The sequence below is a fragment of the Egretta garzetta genome, unplaced genomic scaffold, assembly GCF_000687185.1.
Source record: "Egretta garzetta isolate BGI_Z169 unplaced genomic scaffold, ASM68718v1 scaffold598, whole genome shotgun sequence".
Taxonomy (NCBI): domain Eukaryota; kingdom Metazoa; phylum Chordata; class Aves; order Pelecaniformes; family Ardeidae; genus Egretta; species Egretta garzetta.
This window is the reverse complement of record NW_009260621.1, coordinates 2,304,149-2,318,232: the sequence shown is the minus strand read 5'-3', so window position 1 is coordinate 2,318,232 and position 14,084 is coordinate 2,304,149. Positions and strand designations below refer to the sequence as shown.

Below are 14,084 nucleotides of genomic sequence, written 5' to 3'. Positions count from 1 at the left end.
GCATATCTGTGCGCATGCTGGGAGGGACGGACTTGGAGGAGGCCTCATAGTGGGGGAGCTCTGTATAGCGTCCAATGCACGGGCTCTATAAATTACAGCCTTCCCTTTTATTTTTAGTTGATCTAATGCACTGTATCACCTATAACTGTACTCTTTTCCATAATTAATGAAGTCTAGGAAAATATTCTGAAATTCTCCTCTGATAAGCACCTAGACAAACTTGATGTTTCCTCTCTGAGACACAAAAGAGGACGTTAAACTGTTTTCACCCCCACGTCCCTCAAGCCATGAGAAGTACCAGATCCGTCTCTGCTGGGCCAGACTAAGCCCTGGTTCACCACAAACTCAGTGCAGCACCGACAAATGATCTCCATAGTAAATGATGCAAACAAGAAATGTCAGCATGTTCCAAAATTCCTCACTTAATCTTATTGCCAGTTGTATAGTCTGGATAATCAGTAAATAAATCCCTCTAACTTTGCTCAAATCCTTAGGGGCTGAATACACAGAGAGCACTTTCTAATTCATTCTCATTAACCTTCCCAGCTCTAAACAAAGTAATTTCCTACTTTTCTTAGTGTCTGATTTTTCCACTGGCCTCTGCAACACCTGATTTAGCAGCAATGATTTCTCACTTGTGATTTCTGTTTCGAACTGGCATTGTTCGTTCTCCTCACACATATGCTTGCTGGAATAGCACGAATCAGCAAGATTTAAAACCTCCCATTCTCAAGTTTGAAGCCCCTAAAGGGAAATTGCAGTTGTGATGCCAAGGAACACAGTCGTACGTTATTTGACTTTTCCTCAGCCAGGCTGACAGCAGAGGAGGAGGGAGGGAGGAAGGAAAGGGGAAGGGAGAGGAAGATGGCATTTTAATAGCACCCACACTGATTTCACACAGTTGGATCACTGTGCTCCGGAGCGGCACCATTTCCTCTCCCCTTTGCCTCACATTCAGTCAATACTGCTACGCCAGGCCCTATGGGAAGGATTCTCAATCTTTTTCTCCCAGCATGGACCGCATCTTAGTACAGAAATCTGTCTTGTGGACACCCACCCTCATGGGCTAGCTGGCTAGCCCTGCCTTTACCCCTGTTTTTGACAGACCATTACCAACTCAAGCCTTGCACAGACCACCCCACCCGCATCCCAGATGTGACTAAATGGGCCAACATTCCTGCCACGACAAGATGGATTATCCCCCCAACTCTTGCCCCAATTCTCATAGTCTCTGTAGCACCCACAGTAATTGCTTTTCTGAAAAAAAATTAATGACAGGAATGTATTTAATCTAATTTAGGAAGTGGACATACAAGAACCACCAGCATCTTATGTAGATAAATCTACCTTTCCCAGATGTTAGTCATATGCCAAACATATCTTGGCCAGAGTTCTCGTCAAAACATTTCATTTGATAATTCAGGTCCTAAGATTCAAAGCTCTCATACACATTAATGGGTTTTCCATAAGCCCTCCATCAGGCAGAGTGACAGTGATCTACAAATTCTGGCAGGAACTCTTACCCCAGTAGAGCGTCACCAATCACCGCCATCCATACTCCCCATTTAAGAACTCCTTTAACTATGTGAGTAAAAATTTGAGCTGCGACATTCCTGTGGCAGAAAATCCTCAAAACTGATCAGGAGAAGAATCTGAAAACACTGAGAGCTTTACTGAAGTGTAACAAATACTGCTAAACAACAGAAAATCATCCATCCAGAAGCATTTTGAATTCATGCAACAAAAACAGAAACTGAAAGTTATTGGGTAACATTATTTTCAGGGGAAGAAATGAGTTGTGAGCAACTATGCCGCACATAACCCTGGACCAAATGAAATTAAATACTGCTTTATGACATGGCTTCCATTTTGTACAAATATGTCAAAACCCTTCTATGTACTCTACAAAACCAGTAGAAAATGAAAGATTTTTTTTCCTTCCTCCCTACAATAAAAGCATATTGTATTTAAGAGACAGTGAGATTCTGGTAAGTTAATACACATGTCTGTAAGCAACAAACATAAAACACTTCATGTTATAAGAACACATGCTTGTTGGCACAAACTAAAATGAAACTATAAAGTTTAATCCTTAACTCACTCTGACCTCTTCTCTATGGGGAGGTTAAAGGACATCAGTAATTAGCACTCTACCCCGAGGTCCAAGCAGACACAATATGGAGTTTACCTTTGCAGTAGAGATCACCTGGCTTTATTGCTGCCACAAACAACCCTAACCTCACACTTCAGTTGGATGTTTTTGCAAATTAACTTTTTTAATGACCTATGGCATTTTCAGTTCAAAGGACTGACTTTTTTTTCCCCCGTCCTCTTCTGTTACTGGTCAGCAGCAAAAGGTAAAATCAAGACTCATTTGCCATCTCTCATTTTTCAGCTCTTACACAGCAACGTACAATCAAGGAACCCCACCCTTGTGGCAGCATGATGAAAACGCAAACTTCTTTCAGACAGGGAACAGCAGCTTACACACGTGCTCCCAAGGATTAGAACTGGTTTTGTCAAGAAGAGAAAAAACTGTCACATCATTAGGGCTAGTCCCTCTCTTTTTAGAGGGGCTTTGCCTGCTGAGCAGAGCTGGGTAGTAAGATCAGTGGTTTAACGTATCATCCCAATGACTGAGTGTCTCACAGTGCAGTTACAGATACAGAAGTTTCACTCTTCTTCCTCTGTGGTTCTATTTTAAAATGTTTTCTGTAATAAAATTACTGTGAGACAGCTAAATCCAAGGGCGGGCATGGAACTTGAACCCATGGCCTTCTGGCTTAGAGGTGAGACTATTCCTAACTGTGCCAAAGTGACACATACATAATATGCTTTCAAGGTTTTTAGAGAGCTCTGTCATGATTTAAAAACACTAAGTCTTTGTGGTACAAACCACAGCGCAGGAAAGAACTGGGGCTCCCTTTTTACTGCTAATTTTAGCCAATGAATTGTTTATAATCTCCTGCAAAATACATAAAGCCTTATTCTGCCTTAAGCTAAGAGAGAACAGCCTTTCAAAACTGATTCTTAATTATAGTGTTCCCCTGCTAGATGGGATGGAGGCAGGTTCCAAAATTGTGTCAGAGTATATGAAGTGATAAAATGAGGATGGGTGAACTATTTTTAAACACACTCAAAGACTTTGAGGTCAAAATCCCTGAATTTATAGCCTTATGGTCATATTAAGACTCAAGGATTATTAAGAACTTCATGGTGAGATTCAAATATCATTCCATTTGAGACACCCTCTGGCTTCAGAGTATGCGTTCCCTACCAGTCTGCCTGCCAAACTGGGGCCTCCCCAGGGAGCCACCTTTAAGCACAGATTATATCCCTACCATAGACAGTCATTTGGGAGACAAAAGGGATGAGATGCTTCCATCGAAGCATCTTCCTTCCTCCTCTCTTTTCCCAAGACATTTTGCAAGTGAGGGGCCTGCCTTTCCAGATGGGCAGGAAGCGAGTGGGTTAGAGAGAGAGTTTGAGGAGTCTTAGGCAAAAGCACATAATTGCTCCTTACTCTACCCAGTCTGGAAAGCTAATACAGCCTCAGGCCCTAATGATATTCCCTTGTTGCAGTCGTGTTTTCCTTTTGAAGAGGGCAGCTGGGCACCTGCTGCTGGGACAGGATAGAGAGCTGCTGCCCAGTAACATTCAGCCTGGTTTAAAAAAAATTGATGCTGCCCCTGCTATACGGTTTCTTCCCCACCACAGGGAGAGAATCTTCCTGAAACACATCTTGAAAGTTTTAGAAAATCCAGATTTGTAACAAAATCATTGTTCTGCTCGTGGACATAAATCACATGCAAGCATCACCTGGGAAGGAACTGGTACTGCCTTTGCCCCCACCAGCTTCCCAGCACTGCCGAATAACGGTCCTGATCTCAGTTTTGACTCATGGCAGCATTTGGCTACGGAAAAGCTGTTGCCCTCTACACACATACTGGTTTATTTTCAGCAATGATCATCATACACCATTTTTTTCAAAAAGGAAAAAAGCTACCAAGTGAGGATAAAACAACGGGACAGACTTTCCCTGCCTTACAAGAGGAAATGGAAATAGCTCTCAGACCCTTTTTCCTATTGTTCTTGACAGTCTACAAAAGCTATAGGTGTACCTTCCTCTAGAGGCCACATCAGTGCCAGCAAGGGCTTTAGGGATCTGAGGACACTGCAAAATTATTTGCACCACTTACATTGTTCATTTTTTAACCGAGGTAAGGTTTTAATGGAAGCTATGGCACAGAGATGAGCCATTATTTTGAAAAATACCAGACAGTGGTTAGAAACGTCAGAGGAAGACAAAAGGCTCTAAAGCTATTTTCAGGTGAGTGGATTTATTTGTCCAATTTCTGTAATTGAAGTTACCTAAGCATCACCTAAACTTGTCAGTTTTTCCATTTGGATTTCCATGCAGTGATGTGTAACATAAAATTAATTGTAGACGGCCAAAGTAAAAACATTAGTCAAAACAAAACTCAAACCTTTTCTTGACTGCTTATGAATTTATAAAGCAACAAAACCACATAACATGCACAAAACAAAAGCCTTGTAAAAAAAAGCTTTAGTACAAAAAGGGCCTAGTGAGCAGTTAAAAAAAAATAATCCAGTGTTCTTGGTTCTGTTAATCATTAATGTACACTCATGTTTTGATCAAAGGGAGTTACTGGAATGGGCTGTGTACTATACCTACAGGAGACTACTACGCACTTATTAATATTAGAGGGTCTCCTACTTGGACCAATGCTGAATGGATCCATGTTCCTCACCTAGGCATTTTGCAAGTATTTTATATTTTTACAAATCCATGGTATTAGAACATCCTACAAGCATTAAAGACTCATTCTTTCGAAACTTCCTGTATTGGTCTGAAAATCTTTACCATTGCAATAGCAATGTGGTAAGTTCAGAGACACTTTCTCTCCTTGAGATCAAGAGATGTCATTCCTATATGGCTACGGACACCCATTACTTACTTGGGAATTGTTCCTTTCAGGAATTGGGCCTTATTCATCTCCAACTGCAGTCACTAGGAATCTTCCTCCCAATATCCACCAGCATTTACTGAGACTACAACCGCCACGTCCTTACATTTCAGGAGTGGCAAAACCAGTTTTAAAGCTTTTCCTACAGGTGCCCTTCATGAGTTTGATTTTCAGGCACACAGAATTCCTGAACTCCACTCTGTACCACAAATCATCGTCCAGCTACATCCTCTACTCCTGCATCCCACTCTGCTCCCAGCGAAGCCCCTGGCAAAATTCCCACCGAGTTTAATAGTCCTATTCCCCCCAATCACTAACTGAGGTTAATTTCTTTTCTCGAAGTATAAACAGAAATCAGCAGGTAAAAAGTTTTGTCTAATGTGGCACTAAGGCTGCGGAATTTACTCCCATGTGAGAATGGCACAATAAAGTCATTTGTTTAAAAGTAAATTGAAAACATTCCAGTCCTCTCAGGCTTACAACTATTAGTTTCTGCACAGCACTGTAGAATGTCTGGCATCAAAGGCACTTTGTGCATTGCACTGAACTTGTATTGGACACTGTTAGTGGACCATTAATCACAGCGAACAAAGATCCCATGCAAACACAAAAAAGGACTGATTTTTCACATGTTCAGCATGGACTAGAAAAGGTTAACACCACAGTTTTCTGGATACTGCGCGTTTTGAGACATGAAGTGTTGACAAGGCATCTGAGAGGGTACAGATTTTTCAACTGATAATTACATATTCCACATTAGACAATTCTTATTTGTGCCTAATACTCTCTAGAATTTGACAGAAACATACCTCAGCATAAACCAGCGCAAGTTAAATTCAGATGCCTACAAATGTACTCACTTCGTTACACCCACGCACAGATACCACACGTGTGTGCAGGGGCAATGGTTATTGGCAAGAAAGTCTACAGATGAACCATGAATGACCATGGTTGGAGAAAGTGAAGGCTTATGCAAAACACGCACTAACAGGAACGCAACTGTATGCTTGAAGCGTTGGAAGAGGAATGGGAACTGAATCAGTATAAAAATGAAAAGCCCTGAAAAGGGAAACCAGTCAGTGGCCAGGCAAGCAGCAAAGGAGGCACGGAGGAAAGACCGTGGTCTGGAATTTCAGGCTGTATTTCGGGGTGCAATTTACTGCTAACATCAAAGGAGAAAATGCTGTGTCGCAGGAGCGTGAATTACTGCTTTCAGCTCCTCATGGCTGTCATGGGCAGTTTCTTGTCATCCAGACCAGAGCAGGGGAAAAACTGAGTCATTGGCCCTGCAGCTTGCTATTTGACAAGATGATTTCCATCGGGTTCCTCAGAGCAAAGTATTTTGGCTACCAAGCTTTCACATACAAAAGTTCTTGCACTCTTCTACCAACTGTCTTGGGTGAAACAAAACTTACTATATCATTATCATTCTTTCCTAACCAGGACAGGAGGTGTAAAGGGAAGCAGTGAGGGAATAAATCGCTAACCTCAAAAAAGAAAGATACATTGTGCAGAATCTCCTAAAAATATCATTGATACACACCCATATCCAGTCAACGGTTCCCAGTAACGCAACAGCTCCTGCTACTGCCCATGGAATGGGTACAGAATCACAGCACAAAGGCATCAGCATGGTACTTGGGTCTGTGGAACAAGCGCCCACACTGAACAAAATGGTAAGAAAAGCGATGCAAGCACAGGCTTATTAGGCGAACCATGATTGTATGCAAGGCTTTTGAACATGTTTCTAAAGAAAGACTTTAAAAAAAATGAGAAGGAAAGATGGCAGAGCCTGCCAGACTGAGTAAGTTAACTGATTTTCTGACTAAGGGAAACTTGACAGATCTTTGGCTCAGCAAAGTGATACCCTTAGGAGACTGGCACTTACGTTTATGAAGATGAGTATTAATGAAAGAATGGTACAGTAAAAAATGTGTCTAACAGATAACTAAGTGATAACATGGGAAGAAGGACTAGCAGCCTTGAAAGACTTCACTGTCAGAGTGTCCAATGCATTGGTTGTACTTAAATAAAAGAGCATGAACTTGCCAGTTAAATTTGTTTCTGCCCATAACACAAAATTGTGAGGTACTGTCAACACAATGGAGGATTGAACAGTGTCCTGGAAGGCACGGATAACTTCAAGGACTGAAAAAACAGAAAAAGGATAAAATAATAGTTATATGCTGACAGACTGCTGCGCTGGACCAGGAGCTCATCACCTAGCAATAACAAAGGAAAAGAAAGCCTAAACACCTCTACCTAAGCATCAGGTAATTCTGAGGCACTGGTATAACGTGGCCATGAAAAGATCAAATGTGTTGGTAGTCTCTGTTATGAGCAATGCAGGCCCAATAAAGGGAACACCCTTTTGTACAGTACTGGTGTAATCTTGTCTGGTTAGAGGTTACGTGCCTTCAGGTGAAAGATAACGCTTTACATTCCCTTGTTTCCAGGGTTGCTGCACTATTTCCTTAAGAGTCGAATGAAACTGCATGGCCAGAACAAGAGTATTTTAGCACAATAGCATTGAAACTGCTTTTCAGTCTCCACAGGGTAGAGCACTGCAGTCTTTGAGAGCCCTAGACAGTCAAATTGAAATCGCTCTGCATCTTCTATGAACTACATGGCTCTCTTCCTTCCTCCCCTACAAGGTCCTTGTCCATGTTCCAAACCATACTCCCCTGCCTCTGAGCTGGAAAGGGCTCTGGATCAGCTCTCCCATTAAGCTGGGGAGAGTATCTGGGAGAAAAGAGTGAAGATATTTGGTTAGTGGTCTCCACATGCTGATTGACCCAAAGCTGCTTCTGCTGCTTACTGGGCCTGGGAAAAGAGGAATGTGGCCTTTGGAAAAGACTTTTCTTAAGAAGCCACTGGCACAGGGACTGTTTGACCACTTTCTTCAGTGCGGACTGAAGAAGCGCTATGTGTTCTACAGGTCTGTGCAGCGCAATTTAGGGAGCCTGGTCAGACTAGAGTTGAGAAGCAGTGTAAAGGAACAATTCCTTCCCTTCCAAGCATGATTTTCTCATTCCTATCTCTGAACTGGAGGATCAGTCCCCTGAATCTTCACCTTCTACTGGCTTGTATGTAAGGAGGAGAGGGGCCTGGCCATAAAGAGTGATCTGAACGTCAGGAGGAGCAAACAAACTGTCACTGTCCATACAGAGAGCTGGTCCCATGGGTTGACTTGACACCTTCTGCGACCCTCCCAGAAGCCTTCGTGCAACTTGGTAAGAGGGTGCGACCCTTGTGTGAGAAGAGCAAGCAGCTGAAAAGGCGGGTAAACAGCTGACTAAAGAGCTTAATGCTCCCATTACCATGTGGGCTGCTGGTTACAGCTTCCACGTAATGGAGAAGGGAAGGAAAAACTTTATCCGAGACCCTAAAACTAACATTTAAATTGATAAAAGCAAGTTGGACTGGACCCTCAGTACCAATTATCAACCTGAGACAATCAACATGTCAGTGCCTAGTCTCATCTAACGGAAGGTTGCTTTAGAATTATTGGAGGATCAAATGACACATTTGAGGATCTGCTACTCCAGCTAAATCTCCACATCCGTCTAGTGAAAACTTTTGGGGTGTTTATCAGAAGGGGAATGCTAGAAGGGGGTGAGAGGGAGGTGAACTCTTTAAAATATAATTTATTTTCTGGCTACCTTCCTTTCATAAGAAAAAAGGAGGAAAAAAAAAAAAAAAAAAGAGTTCAGCTTAAATTACAGGCATGCAGACAAGCTCTCTCAGCCCCAGAAATTCATCCTACATGTTGATTAATAGTCAAACTATTAGAGCTTTAGCATGAAAAATGGGCTAGGCTTCAACTGAAGATTGCCTGTAGCTAATGATGTAGTGGAATGAACATTTTCATTCCAGCTAAACCATTCCTGTTCCTGTAAAAATAAAGAAATCCAATCTTGGGTTATGAAAGAGACTCAAAGAACTCTGCATACTTCTTGGCTTAATATAATGCCATGCATTTTAACAAATCTGTATATACAGGATGTTACCTGTGAAGTCAAACATACATATAATTACATACATGTACACACAGAGTATAAATATCTGAAGTGAGGTCAGGGAGCAGAAGAGGATTTGGTGACCATACCTAGAATTTCACATATACAGGCGCATTACAGAGTTACTAGATTTTAACACAGCTCCAGTCTCAGGCTAAAAAAAATAAAATACAATGAAAAAAAAACCACTGCAAGGAAGTGCAGCAGGCTGTATAGGATCGGCCTGGCAAAGCTGCTTGACATAAGCAGGACTTGCCTGGAGATCTCCCTGTGGTTCAGCCCCTGGCGCCATCAGTTGGGCTTGAAATCAAAAGCAGTGGAAGGAGGTAATTAAAAGTGACTCTGCACCACTCCGCACGCAAAAGACGACTCCACTGCAGCCACCGAAAGAGGGTGGGAAAGGATTCAGGGGTATGTAAGAGAAGGCATGTGTCTCTCCAGCTTTAGTGATTTCCATTACGGAAACAGAGCACTTTACAGCTTTTAACCATTATGCTGCTGAAGTCGAGTATCAACTTTTTTAATTTCAGCACATAAAATGCAAACTCCAGTTTGGCTAATGTCAACAGCACATTCTCCCTAAGCCACAAGTAAGGTGCAGAGTTGAAAAAGCACCACGAGGTAGAAAGCTGAAAAGGGGAATCGCACACAAATAGTGATCGCCACCAGCATCTCTGCTGGCTAGACCAGCGATTTTCAAGACTGTGGAACTCAGAGAAGGTGCGGGGGAAGGCCACGAGGTTCAAACCACCCTGTTGGCTGCAGGAACAACGATTAAAAGAAATTAAGAGAAAAGTCAGACCCCAGAAGGAGCAGAAGACACTATGTTCCAACTCTAACCAGCTGAAGGAAAGTTTATATAAAAACAATCACTTGGTTAGTGACTCATAAGGAAAGAATCCCTAAGCTTTCTTCAGGGAAACCCCAGTAAATAACATGTCTAAAAACACATGAAGATGGTGTTGTCTGTTCCGTTACGATACTCAGTCCACATGATAAACCTTTGGCAGCAGAACAACCTACTGAGAAAGCTCTCTTTGGGAAACCCAAAACCCAGAACTGCCGTGGCTGCTTGCAAAGTCTGCCTCATATTCTAGCTCTTGTATGACATGTCAAATGCAAACTGGGAGGAAACGTGAAAAGAATTTTTTTGTTACAGCATTGGAGAGTGCTTCTCTGTTGACTACAGGCAGTCATACTCTCAAGATATATAAATGCCTGGATTTCAATACATTCTGCATCTTTTATAACTAAATGTTACGGATTCAAATATCCTGCCGTACTACGCCCAAAGAAACTGAATGAAAAGCTCGCTGCATGCACAGCCGCTCTGGAATATGTTACCAGAGACACAGCAGGCTGTGCGAGAAATAGTACTCTATCCAAAGAAGGGATGGCTATAACTTGCAATATATAACTTCTTTGGCTACAAGCGGTTTTTTTCCTTTCCTTTTTCTTCTTTTTTTTTTTTTTTTTTTTTTTTTTTTTTTTAATTAGCATAACGTTTTGGAAGCATGTTGTGTGTTTTTTAGGCATATCTTCCAGCAAAGAGACTTTAAACTCAGTAAAGTAAGTTCACAAAAATAAGAGAAATTACAGTGGTTTCCTAACAAATGACCAGATCTGAACACCGTGATGCCTGAACTTGGACTGACTAAAAAACTCCGCTGTTGGAGATTCCAGGTAGGAATTATTAACAAAAGCATTCTGTGTCAAGCAGAGCTTACGTACCGTAGCAAAGCCGCTTAGTTTTTGCAGATGTCCAGGAGGACAGAGTGGAAACTTGGTAGCAACTTCTTAGTAATTTTACCTCGCTCTCTAATGAGTTTTTAGCTTGTTAAGTGTGAATGTGGACATTTTAATTTGCACTGGAAACCTCTCCTGCCCAAAGTTATTCCTTTTCATATTGAACATAATATGTTTTAGTTTATGCTGTTCCCCATATTTTCAGCTGCTGTAGAATCCATAGCAGACTCCAGAAATTTTCCAGGATATAGCCAGAAGCTTGTCAAGAAAAAAACTGCAGGTTGGAAGCATTGAAAAGTCATTCCCAAAGGACTGTGGAGTTACCATAGTAAAGCGGTGTTTTTACCAAAATGCTCAGCAACAAAAGAGGTACCATCACTGACGTTTGAACTGGTATTTGAACTTTCCATTGTCAGTTGGGGGCTGAATTTGGAAGGAACAGGGTATTTGTGACAATCTTTCAGGTATTTGTGACTGTCTGTAAACTCTGGTAGACAGTTTAATGGTCTTCTATAACTGATGAAATATATTTTATAAAAAGCTATGAAAGAGCAGTCTAAAGGCCACCAATACTGAAGAAGCAAGAGCTTCTCCCAGAAAAAAAACCCCGCAGCTGCAAGAAAGTTATAAGTAACTCCTTTAAAACAGGAGCATCTTTTAGGTCAAGTAAACCATTCCAACATCCAAAATAGAAGATTCAACTACAAAAAGCATAGGCAGGAATGACTTTGACTGAAAACCCAGCAATCCAAAGAAAAGATGTCTATAAGTATTCCATTGCAAATTTGAATTTCCTTGCTTTACTGTCATGTTGTCCATAGCAAATTACCTGGGAACCTGGCATTCAGGACAGCTGAGCTTCTGCTTCCACAGACCCACTGTCTATGAAGGGAGAGTGAAGTAGTCTACAGTCAAGAGATCCAGACTTGGAAGGAATAGTCACAGATTATTCTAGGCACAGTTCCCTACAAATACATGCAATTCCCCAGTGGGATCCCATCAGAAGAGATCTGAATTTTGATGGGAAAACATTCATCCTTGTATACACTAAAGGAAACCCATTCAGCATACCTGAGCAAAGACACCAGGGTTCTTTGAAAAATCACACACAAACACACTCTGTCTTGGGGGTAAAACCCTTTGAAATAAAAGGATGGAGGACTTCACATGCATGCTTACACCTAGGCTAGTTCACAAGGATTACTGATTTTAAATCACTTGAATAACTGATGCAACAAAACTACTTGAGCAAATTTCCAATCATATTTCAAGCTGAGATGATTCCACCAGGTAAGGACAGACAGTCAAATGAACTCGTGTCAAATTTTAGAGATAAATTGAGGACAGTCTGTAAATAAGCAGAATGGGAGGATTAATCATCACTTATTCTTAAAAGACAGGCAGAAAGAAATCACTGCATACTCAACAGATGCTAGTGAGGTATTTTTAAAGAACAAAAGACCACCACCTCTTGCCAAACCTGCTCCAAACCACTCATAATACTTCCTTCTCAGGCTTGAAGGGAGAACTCCTGTGAAAAGAAATCATGCTCCTTCTTTACAGAATCCATTAGTAACAAAATGATCCTAAATCTCATGTCCTCTTCTAGTCAGATCAGTGACAAACAGGTAGTTTGCCTCAAGACCCTCTGTTTCCACAGGCACTCAATGGCTAATGACAAACATTTAAAAAAAGACACAGACAGGACACTGTTCTGTAATTATCCATTGATTCTCTCATGTCATTCTTTGACGGCAAGGAACATGGTTTTACTCTAAGTTTGTAAAATGGGATCCTGGTCCACAACTGCAGCTTCTAGACAAATAGTATCTATTCACAATATTAAAAACAGCTGCTGGGAAGGCATCATGCTGTGGCTTACAAAAGAAACTGTACAAATAAAATGGAACTAAATAAAAGAAATACGACATAGGGCAGAAGTCACAGCACCAATCAGACAATCCCAAGACTGGTTCTAGGAAAGGAGAACTTTATTTTAGCAGAACACTAATCAGACTACAGAAAGCATGGAAAAAAACAACAATCCCCTAAAAACGTACAACACTAAGGACAACACACCCACTCACAACGGGTGAAATTCTAACTCTGTGGAAGGAAGTTGATGCCATTGACTTCACCATGCCCATCTTCCAGCCTTTCCACGACCTAGATTGGTTGCAATTAAACAATTTCTGAGCATATGCACTCACTCATCAGGTTAAGAGGTATTTCCTGCAGAGCAGTATATAACAAGGAGCACAGATAGAGAGTTGATGTTTTCAAACTACAGAAGACAGTGAACGACGAGCTTCCTAAAGCAAGAGCCTTGATTTTCGCCATACCAAGGGCAACACAGATGGTGTTAAGGACTGCAGATGGTGCTGTATTTTGTTCTCACTGTTAGCTTTGGCTTTAACATTTTAATCAGCAGTGAGCCCTTTACCAGAAACGAATTGCTCTAGAAGTAAAGAAGTCCTACAAATGAGGGTAAGAATTTACCTTTGCATAGGACATTGGTTACTCGTACGTACATACAGAGACATACAGTGGCCCACATATAAGTATACCATGTATAATCCCACAGCTCTAGACACCAAGACATTTGAGGCTGCCTGCTGGCATCATTGATCATAGTGTCAGACCATTACCTACATTGAAGCCCTCAGCTGAGGAACAGCAAGGAACTATGCCCATGGAGCTCCTTGGTGCACAGAGCTGGCATTAGCACTTCACATCTCTTGAGGTTTTGCAGCCACATCTCAGGTCACAGGTGATGTGAAAGAGAGGTTGAGCTATTTGAGGATGTCTGATTATATGCAGCTGCAGAAGTGGATAAAAAGGTGGCCTCTGCCATTTTGTTCACTGCCCTCATAGCAGAGCTAAGGACAATCTCACTCACAGTGCTGCTGAGAATTTGCTATCTGAATCAGCCAGATAACCTTTAATAACTATAATTTAGAAATATGATACAGCAGTTGTTTCCAGACCATGGTCCTGAGCAACTACAGTCTACTTCTACACAGTGCCTGCAGTACACAGCTAGGGACAACTGGTCTGTGACTGGAAAGGCTTCTGTTCGTTATATGGAGGTTCCTCCTTCCACTGGAAAATGCCTAGGTCTGCAAATCAAGCAGAATTTTAAACCACCAAACTACAACTGAATGCCAAATTACATTGCATAAGACTAATTTTTCTCATGGACTTGATCTTCTATGCTCTGGGTTAGTTTCTTCAGTTGATTTGCCCTTAGGCATGCTGCCACCCAGTATAGAAACCCCTGACAGAAAAACTGATACAGAAAAACTGATCATCAGGTCAAGATAACACTCTG

General features: G+C 41.6%; 1 protein-coding gene across 1 annotated transcript in view; it reads right to left on the bottom strand.

Moving 5' to 3' along the window:
- The window catches only part of DNM3 (dynamin 3), a 144,297-nt gene that overhangs the window by 12,508 nt on the left and 117,705 nt on the right, over positions 1-14,084 (bottom strand). The window lies entirely within an intron of this gene.